Raw genomic sequence first — 14,216 nt, forward strand, 5'->3', positions numbered from 1 at the left:
ATGTGAAATTATGTATTGATTTGGAGGAGGCTTGGGGAGCTACTGCTGCTTTAGAATTAGACGCAAATATAAAGAGACCAAGGGAGAGGGAGGGGCAAACGCGTATTACTTGAACTTGAGAAGAGAAGCTGCGAGGCAAGGCCAGAGATTAAGCAATTTCCTACTTATTATCCTTCATATTTTAAATGTTGACTATACACCGTTCTAGAAATAACTCATGATACAAACAAATATGAAACATTACAAATGATCATATATAGTAAAATTAAATATTCCTTAGGACAAAACTTACATGTATAGATTGCTCCATAGTACATCCAATATTGAATCAATAAGAATGACTATTGAAGAAAAAATGATACCGATCAAAAGCATTTAGTCAATGATTACGGTACTAGAATGGAGAGAGGTGTGAACACTAGGAATGGTGAAGGGTAGCTGGCACGCAGATGCAGTTGCCTATACCATTAAAAACTGATTATTTCTTCTTCATACAATTTCCTCACACCTTCTCTTCTCTTGGTTCAACAAATACGCGTTGTCCCCCTCCCTCTCTATATACTTGGGTCCAACACTCCTCCAAAGCACATACATAGTTGATAGTTTCACATGGCAAATCAAATGGATGGTAGCATTGACATGAGAGTTGATGCACTAAGTTATAGTTGGAGAGTGGACAGTATGATAAGGAGTGAGACTGCATCAAATTTGGGAGAATCCCCTCTCCCTAGTTTTGGTTCGCGAGTGGACAGAGCCATAAGGAGTAGGACTCCATCGTCAATGTCAAATTTTGGAACATCCCCTCTCCATACTTTTCCACGGTTATTCACCCTGTCTGAGCTTCAAACAGCCACCAACAATTTCTCATTTCACAACAGGATTGGTATTGGAAACAGCGGTTTTGTGTACAGAGGCAAACTGGATGATGGTGGTGAGGTGGCAATCAAAAGGAGTGATGCCTTGTCAAATACAAAGACTCCATTCAACTCTGAATTGGCCATCTTGTCCCGTGTACCACAGCACGAGCACTTGGTTGGGGTAGTTGGGCTCTGTCAAGAGAGAAGTGAGAGTTTCTTGGTATATGAGTACATGAATAATGGGTCGTTGTACGATAATTTGCATTATAAGTATAACAGTGTGTTGAGTTCGTGGAAAATGAGCATCAAAATTGCTTTGGATGTTTCTCGGGGAATCCAATATCTTCTTAATAATACGGTGCCACATGTTGACAGAGTAATAAAGTCTTGCAACATTCTTCTTGATGGCACTTGGACGGCGAGAGTATCTGATTTTAGATTGACGTTTAAGAAGAACACAATGGGATGGGTGGATTGCATTCATCCCAAGGGGAAATGTGCAAATGAGATGACAGAAGAGAAGGATGTATATGCGCTTGGAGTTGTACTACTAGAACTATTAACCGGAAAGAGACCTGATTTCAGGTATTGGGATGATAGAGACACCTTATTAAAAAGTAAAAAGGATATTAAGTCATTATCTTGTAAAAATAGATACAGTTTGTTAGCTGAGTTGGCTTAGTAGTTTTCTGTTAACTTCCCTTCTTAGGTGTATATATATATAACTCTTGTATTCCTTTCTAATACAATTATTACACAGATCAGTTTTACAGATTCTTCTTCAATCTTCTTTCTCTTCTCTGATTGTTTCTAACATGGTATCATGAGCACTTGATTTTTTTTTTTCCTTCCAGGCTCTATCATGGCTTCCGCGAAATCTACACAGTTCATCCCACAAGCCTTTTCTACTCCTATCTCTTCTAAGCTCAGTGAGGATAATTTTCTCACTTGGAGGCAACAAGCTGAATCCACCATCCGTGGGTATCGTTTAAAGAACCATATTCTTGGAGCTAGTCATGTTCCATCTCCGCATGTGACTGATGAAGACAAAGAAAAAGGGGTCATCAATCCAGAATATGAAAATTTTGATCAGCAAGATAACCTCCTCAAATCCTGGTTACTAGAAAGTATGGAACCTCAATTCAAGGTCTGGATGGTTGGATACGAGTGGTGCCATCAGATTTGGAGAAATCTTGAAACTTATTTTGCTTCTCAAACCAAGGCTCGTGTGAAACAACTCAAGATTCAACTGAGAGCAACAAAGAAATCAACGGCCATAAATCAATATCTTCTTGAAATCAAGAAAATTGTGGACACTCTTGCAGCAATTGGGTCACCGCTTCAAACAGCAGAACACATAGATGCTATTTTTGATGGGTTGCCAGAAGAATATGATCCCTTCATCACTTCTGTTCTTACACGAACAGATGATTACTCTGTTGAACAAATTGAAGCCTTGTTAATGGCTCAAGAAGAACGGTTGGAAAAGCACAAAAAAAGTGACAGTGTCCCGCTTCAAGCCAATTTGGCTCAAGGTCATTTCCAAACCAGAAAACAGCCTCACAATCAGAGAGGGGGTCTTACCAACAATGGTCCTACTGGTAGAAGTTATCAACGAGGTAGAAGTCGTGGCAGATCTAATCAGAATTCTGGTAGAGGAAACAGACCACAGTGTCAAGTTTGTGGCAAGTTCGGTCATATAGCCTTCCACTGTTGGCACAGGTATGATCAACAATATACTGAACCAAATTTCAATAACCTTTCTGATTCTTCCAACCCAGGAAATCAACAACAGATGCAAGCTATGTTTGCTGGTTCCCAAACCATGGCCTATGATGATCAGTGGTATCCAGATTCAGGAGCCACCAATCATCTCACCCCTAACTTGACTAATCTTGGTTCAAGAACCACTAATTTAGGCCAAGACAAGATTCATATGGGTAACGGTCAAGCAATAGATATTCATCATACAGGTACTTCTTTCTTTCACACTCCTATGTCCTCTAAAGTGTTCACCTTAAAGGATTTACTACATGTACCTCAAATAACCAAAAACTTGCTAAGTGTTTCAAAGCTCTGTAGAGATAATGAGGTATTTGTTGAGTTTCACACCAATCATTGTCTTGTTAAATCTCAGGATTCGAAGGAAACTCTTCTGCAAGGGACTCTTAAAAATGGCCTGTATGTCTTTGATGAAGTCAATTTTCTGCAACCTGATACTTGTGTGAATAATACTACTCATGTCTCTACTAATCCTACTGTTCTAAATGTTCAAAGATTTGACAAATCTTATGATATATGGCATACTAGACTGGCTCATGCCTCTAGGAAAATTGTTGAGGCTGTTATGAAATCCTGTAATGTTTCTATACCTGTTAATAGTAATCAAAATTTCTCTGTATGCAAATCCTGCTATATTGGAAAATCTCATGCACTTCCCTTTCCTGATTCCACTACTATATATCATGGTCCCCTTGATCTCATTTACAGCGATGTTTGGGGCCCTTCTCACTATGCTTCTAGAGAGGGCCTTCGATATTATGTTCACTTTACTGATGCATATTCCAAGTTCACGTGGATTTATTTTATGCAAAATAAGTCTGAAACTGCACATCACTTTAGACACTTTAAAACTATGGTTGAAAATCAATTTGGGAGAAAAATCAAGATGTTTCAATCTGATGGGGGAAAAGAATTCACATGTCTTACACGTATGTTTAATGAAAATGGCATAATCCATAGAATCAGTTGTCCTCATACTCACCAACAAAATGGGACAGCTGAAAGAAAACATAGACACATCACAGAAGTTGGTCTAACTCTTCTATCCTCAGCTAGTCTCCCTCACTTATTTTGGACAGATGCTTTTAATACTGCTGTTCATGTCATAAATAGACTTCCAACATCTACCCTTAAAATGAAATCTTCGTATGAAATTCTTTTTAAGAAGCTGCCCAATTATCTTTTGCTAAAACCATTTGGTTGTGCTTGCTATCCTCATTTAAGGTCGTTTAACAGTCACAAAATGGATTTTCGATCATCTCAATGCATTTTTCTTGGATATAGTTGTTGAGTGTCCTTTTTTGTAGTTTTGCACTCAATTTTTGGCAATCTTTATATATAATTGTAGATAATATATATGTATTTCACCCCTTTAATTTATAGAATTAAGTCATACTATAAGAGTAGAGGAGTAGTAGCAATCTTAATGAATTTTCTCATTTTGTGCAGGATCTTTTGGCTAGGCAGAGATCCACAGCCATAGCTGTGGATCTGGAGCTTGAGCTGTGGAAGTCTGGGAAGGATTTAGAGGTCCAGAGACTTGCAGCTATAGCTGTGGTTCTGCAGCTATAGCTGTGGAAATCTGGAGTGCTCATTTTTGGTTCCAGAGACTTGAAGCTACAGCTGCAGGGTCCAAGGCTTGAGCGTTGAGGCTTGGGAAATCAAGAGAAGCCACAGAGACTCACAGCCATGGCTGTGGTTCCACAGCTACAGCTCAGGAAGTTGCTTAATAATGAAGGAGTCTCCACAGCCATGGCTGCAAAGCTACAGCTGCAGCGCCAGAAGTTACTTCACCTTGAAGGATTCTCCACAGCCATAGCTGTGGTTCTACAGCTGCAGCGGTGGAGTTAAAAATTTCACTTTTTGCCCAGTTTTAGAGCTGATATAAAAGAGAAAAACAGGGGAGAACCTAAAGGGATATACGGATCGACGAATTTTAACAGAGAAAAACAGGGGAAAAGCTTGGGAAGAAGGAAGAACGAAGGAAGAACAGAGACTTGGAAGCTGGATCCTTTGGGAACGAAGATCAACTCCATTTCTTCATCCTTTGCTTTGTAATTTCTTCCTTTCACTCTTTGATCTTGTAATGGCCATGGGTGGCTAAACTTCTTAAGGATTGGTTAGATGTAACTACTAACTCCTCTTCTTCTTAAATATATGCATTTTGATCTCATTATTTGTGTAATGATTCTGCGCTTAACGCTTATATCGGCTTGATCAACCGTTGTATGATTTTTGGCTTTTGAATCCAGTTGGAAAACGCTTTCGAAAACCCGAACTGAATCTTGCACCTAATCACCTCTTGTTCTAGGAATAGACTTGATTTGGTTAGTCACATTGTTCAAGTTATTGTTCTTAATGCGAAGTGTTAGACTCAAAACATTGAGGAATCATGTTTTGAGCTTAATGACTTTAGGATTCAACCTTGAGGAATCTTGTTGGATTATTTAATGAACGTGGAAATAATGAAATTAGAATTGCATTTATGCTAAGAAGATCTATGAGTTAGCAAGTGCATCTGAGCCAATCCTTGTTTCTTAATCATTGTCTTTACTACATTTGCCTTATTGTGTTGTTTGAATCTGTTTTCACTCAATTAAATTTTTAAACTCATTCTCTTTTAAATCATTTGAGCGAGAGTTACTAAACACACAAATCCCTGAGGACGATCTTTAAATACTACTTCGAAACTTGGTTCACTTGCCAAGTGATAGGTTTGCGAAAATCTTCATCAATAGTTTCCAACATAAAGGGTATAAATGTCTTACAAACGATGGAAAGATCATTATATCCAGGCATGTGATTTTTGATGAAGTCACATTCCCTGGTACTTCTGTTTTCAGTACTAACCACGTTGCAGGTCAGTCAACCACTTCTTTAGTCCAAGGCGTGCCAACAATACCCGTTTTACCATCTCAACTACCTATTTCACCTAACCTCCAACCTGCCCAACTTCCTACTACTTGTAATACTCAATCTGCTGGTCAGCTTACACCTATTATTTCCTCAAATTCTTCGTTAACAGATACACACACCTCAACTCCATTACAACTTGAATCTCACACTCAACCCCAATCAGCTTCTCCTGCCCAAAATTGTCACCCTATGACCACTAGAGCTAAAGCTGGCATTTTTAAGCCTAAAGTACTTTTGGCCACCTCTGAACCAACAACTACTGTCCAAGCTCTTGAAACCAAACACTGGAAACAAGCTATGCAAAATGAGTACAATGCTCTAATGAAGAATCATACCTGGGATTTAGTTGTTTTACCTCCAGGAAGGAAAGCAATCACGTGCAAATGGGTTTTCAAGAACAAATACAAACCAGATGGCTCCATCCTCAAACATAAAGCTCGATTAGTGGCAAGAGGTTTCAATCAACAACAGGGGGTGGATTATACAGATACCTTCAGTCCTGTCATCAAACCTGTCAGTATACGTGTGGTTCTTGCTCTTGCTGTCTCTAAAGGATGGCCAATTCACCAAATAGATGTGGACAATGCTTTTCTTAATGGTGATCTAAAAGAAGAGATATACATGCATCAGCCACAAGGATTTCACCAAGGGAATTCAGATCTTGTTTGCAAATTGCGTAAAGCCATTTATGGTCTCAAGCAAGCTCCTCGAGCTTGGTTTCAAAAACTGACTGTCACTTTACTTCAGTTGGGTTTTACTCAAGCACGATCAGACCACTCTTTATTCATCTCTACCTCCAGCACCACTGCCATCTACATTCTCATATATGTTGATGATATCATCATCACCAGCAATTCCTCTCTTGCCATACAAAATCTGATTCAGACTCTTCATCAATCCTTTTCTCTTGAGGATCTTGGCAAACTTCATCATTTTCTAGGCATCGAAGTTAATTCTGATAATGCAGGCGGCATTCATCTTTCTCAAACCAAGTATCTTACAGATATACTTGATAAACTGAACATGTCTACGGTCAAGTCAATTAAAACTCCAATGGCTCCTTCCTTGAAACTTATAAGTGATAGTACTCAAGCTTGTCATGATCCTAGTCTTTATAGGTCAGTTTGGATCTCTTCAATATCTTACAATCACTAGACCAGACATTGCCTACACAGTAAACAAGTTGTGTCAATTCATGCATAATCCTCTTGAAGTTCATTGGAAAGCGACAAAGCGTCTTCTTCGATATCTCAAAGGCACTCTTCACCATGGTTTACACTATAAGGCCTCTAGTGATACAAACATAATTGCTTACTGTGATTCGGATTGGGCGAGTGATCAAGATGATATGCGATCCACATCAGGAAATTGTGTGTATCTGGGTTCAAATATAGTGTCTTGGATGGCAAAGAAACAAAGAGTGGTCTCAAGATCCAGCACAGAGGCTGAATTTCGTAGTTTGGCAAGCTTGGTTACTGAAATTCAGTATATTCAAAATCTTCTTTCTGAGCTTCATATCAACAGTAAACAACCACCTTTAATCTGGTGTGATAATCAAGGAGTTGTTCTTCTCTCTGCCAATCCGGTTATGCATACCAAAACGAAACACTTTGAGTTAGATTTATGGTTTGTTAGAGAAAGAGTGGCCCGTGGTCAAATTCAAGTTAAACATATTCCAGGAAGATTTCAAGTTGCAGATCTCTTAACCAAGTCTCCCAGTTCAACAATATTTTTAGATCTTCGAGACAAACTCACCGTAGACAGATACTCCACATTGAGTTTGAAGGGGGATAAAAAGGATATTAAGTCATTATCTTGTAAAAATAGATACAGTTTGTTAGCTGAGTTGGCTTAGTAGTTTTCTGTTAACTTCCCTTCTTAGGTGTATATATATATAACTCTTGTATTCCTTTCTAATACAATTATTACACAGATCAGTTTTACAGATTCTTCTTCAATCTTCTTTCTCTTCTCTGATTGTTTCTAACAAAAAGGATGGGCTTTCAAGAGCCTCATAATTTGAGGATTTTTTTGGATAAAGATTTGATGAAAATTTTGGATTTGAAGGTTGGATCGCCGAATGTCAATCAAGTAGAGGCACTAAAGTTGATGGCCGATACCGCTATCTGTCTTATTACAGCCAAAAATAGACCAACCATGCCTCTCGTTGTGCTCAAATTGGAGCAGGCTTTGGCCATTTGTGAATGGTGATCTTTAAGTACATTTTATATATGACAAATTTTATGATATAGTCAATTTTTAAACCAATACTACATGTCAAACTCAATTAAAATCTTTAACAAAAATTGAACTGGGAGTGTGTTCATTCTTTCGTTTGGTTTTAGAACATTTACACGCGCAAATTCTTTTATGCCAAACTTTTTTTTATAATCGTTATTTTGTTAGTCTCTTTTTCTATTCATCACGTCATATTTAAAATATTTGATTTGTTCTTTAATGAAAAAGAAGGGAGATGTCTAATTTTACGCTATGTTTCAGGTAGAATTGATTACAGATTCATTAGTATTTATACCAGGAATTACAATTTAGGATAAAATTATCTAGACATTCACATGCACTAAATTATCGAAACTCATAATTTCTATTTTATATTTTAATATATACTTATATCAAAATTTAGTAATATTGTACTTATTATTCTTTTTATATTTCAATTCTTATGTCTATTAATTAATTAATTAATTAAAATTATTTTTAAATGAATAATATTAATTGATATTAAATTATTTCTATTTATTGGTGAACTTTCGTTGATTCTAAAAGCATTTGTTTGTTATGCTTTTATCCTTAACAACCTTATTTTAGTTAAATCACTTTCATTTTCTTATTTAAAATATAATCAATTTCTTTGTTATAATCACAAATTTGAGGATACATGATGAAATACAAATTATTAATATTTGAAGTTTTGATTTTGATCATAGATTGTCATAATCCAAGTTAGGAACCAATAAAACTTTTGATTTTGATTCCTCAATTGAAGTCTATCTCCTTCACCATGAAAGGAGTTTTATGCATGACTCATGTATTGATCTTTTAAATTCTACTCTCGTTAATTGCACTTTCAGTATAAATTTTGTATGTTAATAATTTTTTACATGCATGTTGAGACAATTCTATAATCAACCTTTTAATAAACAAAAAGTTTTGATCAAATCAAACTAATCTCAAAGTATTGTAAAGAAAAGTTAATGAATTAGTCATTGGTTTTACTAAAAATAGTTATAAAGAAAAAAATATTATTTGAATGTTTGATTATTTATTAGTATCAAATATTGTAATTAAAATTTCTGTTTTAATTAAAGTTGTGCATATAAATTTACAAATTTACTGTTCCCCATCATTTATATATATATATATATATATATATATATATATATATATATATATATATATATATATATATTCATGAGTTAAGATATATATTTTATTATTTAATTTTCTCAAGTAATTAAGGTAACTTAGAGCATCAATTATGTCACTATATTATATAAAGCACATATAAAATTATAGTTTTGTTTCAATCAATTTTTTATAAAATATAATTATGATATTAGTTTATTACATTAATATATATTAAGAAACTAATAATTTAACTTACATATCTTAAACAACATATTAATTTATAATTAAGAGACACAATTCAGTTAAAATGATAGATATAGAAAATAATAAATGGTATATAATTATTATTTATTAATTTATTATGAAATATAAAGGTGTATATACACATAATGATAAATTACGAATTCCATATTATTGTATTAATGATAGATATTTTAGCTTAATTTATACCAAACATTCAATTAGCTTTCCATAATAATCAAATAATTATTTTAGGTTAAATAATATATAATTTAATTGTAACGTATGATAATAATATATCATAATGTCTATTTGAGAAAGACTTTTCCGTCTATTTAACAAATGCTATTTTAAGTTAGATAGTATAGAATTTTATTTAAAAAATTATAGAATTTTATCATAAATAATTAGCATTAATTATGAATTTAATATTAATTAAAACATATAACTGACAATTTTTGTAATTAATTTTAATAAAGTGTGATTTTATATTTAAAGATGAAATAGTTGGAATTCATAGAAAATATGTAAAATGACAAATTAAGGTAATAAAAATGTTATAATTTGAACATGCATTTGTCATTTTTAATTCCAAATAAAAATTACCAAAAATGAGTGTCAGAAATTGTGAATTTAAACTTAGTAATCTACCATGAAAGTTCAACTGCAAAATAATGTTGAATTAGAAATTTTGTGACTAAATAAAAACTCAACTAGAATAGAAGGAAATTAAAACAAAAATGTATCATATGTTTAAATTAATTTTACTTAAGAAGATTACAACTTCAATTTTAGTGTCATTCCATATTGGAGAGTTATCATCAAGTGTTGTTAACATTAGAATAGAGATAAGAATTTAATATACTAAAGTGATGGTGAGAAACAATTTGAAAGATATAATATCTAAATTTATATTAGTAATCCAACAAAGAGATTCAGTTTAGCAAATTGAGTAAAAAAAAATTGATTAAATTTCGGTTTGTTATGTTAGTAAATTTTCTATCTTAACTAAAAGGGTATATATTATAAGAAATCACACCTACCTACAATTTCTATTATACATTGCTCCTTTGGCTTTTATATCATCAAAGACTCAATGTTATTATCAGTCATCTGAAATCTTATACAATGTTAATTAAGAAATATTCTTAGGTTAAGTGATTTTTTTTAAACAAATTGAACTATATGTTTTTCGTTCTTCATTGACATTCTTCAATCATTTCTGGTACTTATGCTTATGTCGATTGGAGGGTTTTGACTAAGGCAGAGTATTAGGTACACTTTTAGCACATGATCTTTGGTTTTCATCCTTCAAATTCCAAGCAACATTCCATTAATACTAAATATATTAGTATACAAATTCAAAACCAAAATTTTTAAATGTACTCCTACCTTCAGAATTTGGGAAAGATTTAGCTTCGATAAAGAAGTCACAAGTGGTGAAGGTAAAGATTTGGCAGATTTGGGGAATGGTCATGAGAGGGTGGGGGTGCAATTGTCGTGATTTTCGCTTCAACAAAGATGCCATTTGAATTGGGTGCGATTGTTACACGTATGTAACAAAGGTGTGATCCTTGATTTTGGCTTCAACAAAGAACGATGAATATGAAACAACAGAAGGGGTGAGTTGTCGTAAGTTCAAAAGAACGATGTTTATGGAGCTCCTTTATCCAAATATTTAGAATTTATAGATATGGAGATATAGGATTTGTGATTTTGGAAATATATATTCAATAAAGAGAAACATTATAAAATGACACGTAAATAAGATAAACATTATAGAATGACACATAAATAAAAGAGACAATATAGAATGACATATAAGCATTTTTACTAACATAATAATATTTTAGAAATATTTTAAATTAGCATGTCGATGTAATACACAATAGCTTAGCTTTTATATTATAATTAAATAGATAATTATTAAACACTTCCATACATCAATGATGCATTACGAGAATAAAACTCATCTTGAGGAGTTTTGCTATTAAAATTATGATCAAATTATATTTTATGAAATTAACTTATTAATAAATTAAATTTAGTTTCTTTTTAAGAAATCAAATAATAAAAATTTAAGTTGAAGAGCACAAGTTAATTTTAATTTATGAGAGAGAAAATTATTTTACTTTCTTATTTTCTTCTCTCATGACTATTTATTAAGACATTTATACAAACAAAGTCCATATCTATATAATATGTTATTTGATTAACTTGTAGTAAAATATAAGATTTTGATATGAAATTTTATCTAAAACGACCTAACAATTATCCGGTCTACAGCGTTTAGTAAGTGTACCGTGGTGGTCTCCTATTGGCAGATCTTATTGGCCGATCCAAGGCACGTCAGTAAAATACCGATCTAACATGCTCTTCGCACCTTAGTGCTCGAGCATGGAGGGCTATGTACCATGGTGGTCTCCCATTGGCCGACCTTATTGGCCGATCCAAGGCACGTCAGTAAAATACCGATCTAACATGCTCTTCGCACCTTAGTGCTCGAGCATGGAGGGCTATGTACCGTGGTGGTCTCCCATTGGCCGACCAGATTGGCCGACCAGAGGCAGGTCGGTAAAATGCCGATCACACAAGAGGGACCCAAATATGGGGAGATTAATTGGCTCACTCGGACAATCAATAAGATCCCAAGATCCGTGGGAACGGTAATAAATACCGAGAGTTACGAGTCCATAATGGGGCGTGATTTATGGGATCATAAGTGCGATTCATGTCTATAACGTCACACCGTTATATATAGCAATGATTAGGTCTAAGGCGGCAGGTTACTCTCATCGAATGTTCTAGGTCAGGACTGTTGTCAAGTTCTTTTAGCTCGGCATCGCTAAGGGTGCTTCGGCGGCGGTCTCCAATACCGGAACATTTTGGCGCCCACCGTGGGGCAGGTAAAACTGCATCCCACACCCTTGTTGTTTGACGTGAGCGAAAAAGGTCATAATGACGAGATCTCTAAGAAGCAATGCGACAGGAACCAATATCGACAGTACCGTTGAGGTCATAACTGGGAGCTCCGGTGGAATGGAAAATCCCATCCCTCCCACCAGCGGCCACACCTTAGAAGAAGTCTTGGCCACAATGGAAACCTTGCAACGAGAGAATGAAGAAGCGCGGAGGCGAGCAGAGGAAGTCGAGCGACTATATCGGCAGAAGCACGCGGAAACCAGTAACAATCCTACTCTGCAAGACATTCTGGCCCCATTGCATTTCATTATAGTCGCGTTAATCGGGCTCGGTGCATTCTCTCTGACTCAACAAACCTTCGTTGTGTTCGGTCAAAGCCAACGGTTCGGTTCTTGTATCGCGGATCGAACCTTGATCTGGTTTTTAGGAATGTTTAATTGCAGGTTCTGTTGACGTTCTCGAATCAGGCAAAGAATAGTTTAAATCGATCAAGAATTTCGCAAAGTTTTCATGACGCCGGTGATGATCGTGACGTTTCTTTGGTGGATGTTGATGGTGTCATCTAGAAACAGAGTAATCAACGTGATATACGCTGTGTAATGATGATGGTTTTATTGGAGATTAAGTTATTTACAATTACTGGAGTATCTTGAATTGGTTGCGAGAGAACTGTTTCATGTGTATACACAGAAGGTAGTTGTTCCGTTGTTAATAGACCATTGCCATGTCAGGTGCGCTTGCATGGATGGTCAAAAAGCGTTAATAAAAAATTTAATTGATTTTTGTTTGGGGGGAGAGATGGTTTCGGGGGTTTATTTTTGCCCCAATTCTCTTCTCTCCCCCTCTCGTGTCGTGCTTTTCGCTGCCCCTTCCCTTTCTCTCTCCTATTTCTTCTCTCTACACTCTGAATTCTCTTATATTATACTATGCTTTGCGTATAACTGGTTATTGTTTCGGAAACCGGCTCAACCAAACGACAAACGACAAACGATTTTCAACTCAGCAAGGTATATAATGCTCAACGCACACTTTAATTCATTTTAATTATGTTATTTGCCTCATTTAAATTTACAATTTATAATAATTAACATTATAACTATTTAATATTTTAATTTATTAATATTAAATGGCATATACGATGTTGGGTACACACTGAATTTCCAAGAAATTTCTGTTATATAAGAGACGCGGCCAAATATACCAAAACTTGAAGAAGACGCATATTCTAAACTTTGGGTGAAAGAAATCGCTTCTTCTCTTCTCATCGCTCCACCGTTGTTGCTGTTCATAGTTCATACTCCCCTTTCCTTTTTTATGCTGCGGATTAATCACGTTATCATTTACATCAACTCACCAACAATATGATGCCATAACAAAAAAAAAAAAAAAAAAACTATAAAATTTATTTAAATCCCTTTAAGGTCGGCATTTTACACCTTGGCGTGAAGAGCGCTTTAAGGTCGGCATTCTTAACAATCTACACCTTGGCGTGAAGAGCGCTTTAAGGTCGGCATTTTCAACAACCTACACCTTGGCGTGAAGAGCGCTTTAAGGTCGGCATTCTACACCTTGACGTGAAGAGCGCTTTAAGGTAGACACGTTCAACAATCTACACCTTGGCGTGAAGAGCGCTTTAAGGGCGGCACAGTCTACACCTTGGCGTGAAGAGCGCTTTAAGGTAGACACATTCAACAATCTACACCTTGGCGTGAAGAGCGCTTTAAGGGCGGCACAGTCTACACCTTGGCGTGAAGAGCGCTTTAAGGTAGACACGTTCAACAATCTACACCTTGGCGTGAAGAGCGCTTTAAGATCGGCACAGTCTACACCTTGGCGTGAAGAGCGCTTTAAGGTAGACACGTTCAACAATCTACACCTTGGCGTGAAAAGCGCTTTAAGGTCGGCACAATCCATACTTCGGCGAAAAAAACCCTTCAAGGTCGGCATTTTAACGACCCATACATTGGCCACGACGTCGCATTAACGGCAGATTTTAACAACCTGTACATTGGCGAAAAAACACCCTTCAAGATCGGCACAGTCTACACCTTGGCATGAAGAGCGCTTTAAGGTAGACACGTTCAACAATCTACACCTTGGCGTGAAGAGCGCTTTAAGGTCGGCACAATCCAT

Source organism: Cajanus cajan, chromosome 3, assembly GCF_000230855.2.
Source record: "Cajanus cajan strain Asha chromosome 3, NIPB_CcT2T_4, whole genome shotgun sequence".
Taxonomy (NCBI): Eukaryota; Viridiplantae; Streptophyta; class Magnoliopsida; order Fabales; family Fabaceae; genus Cajanus; species Cajanus cajan.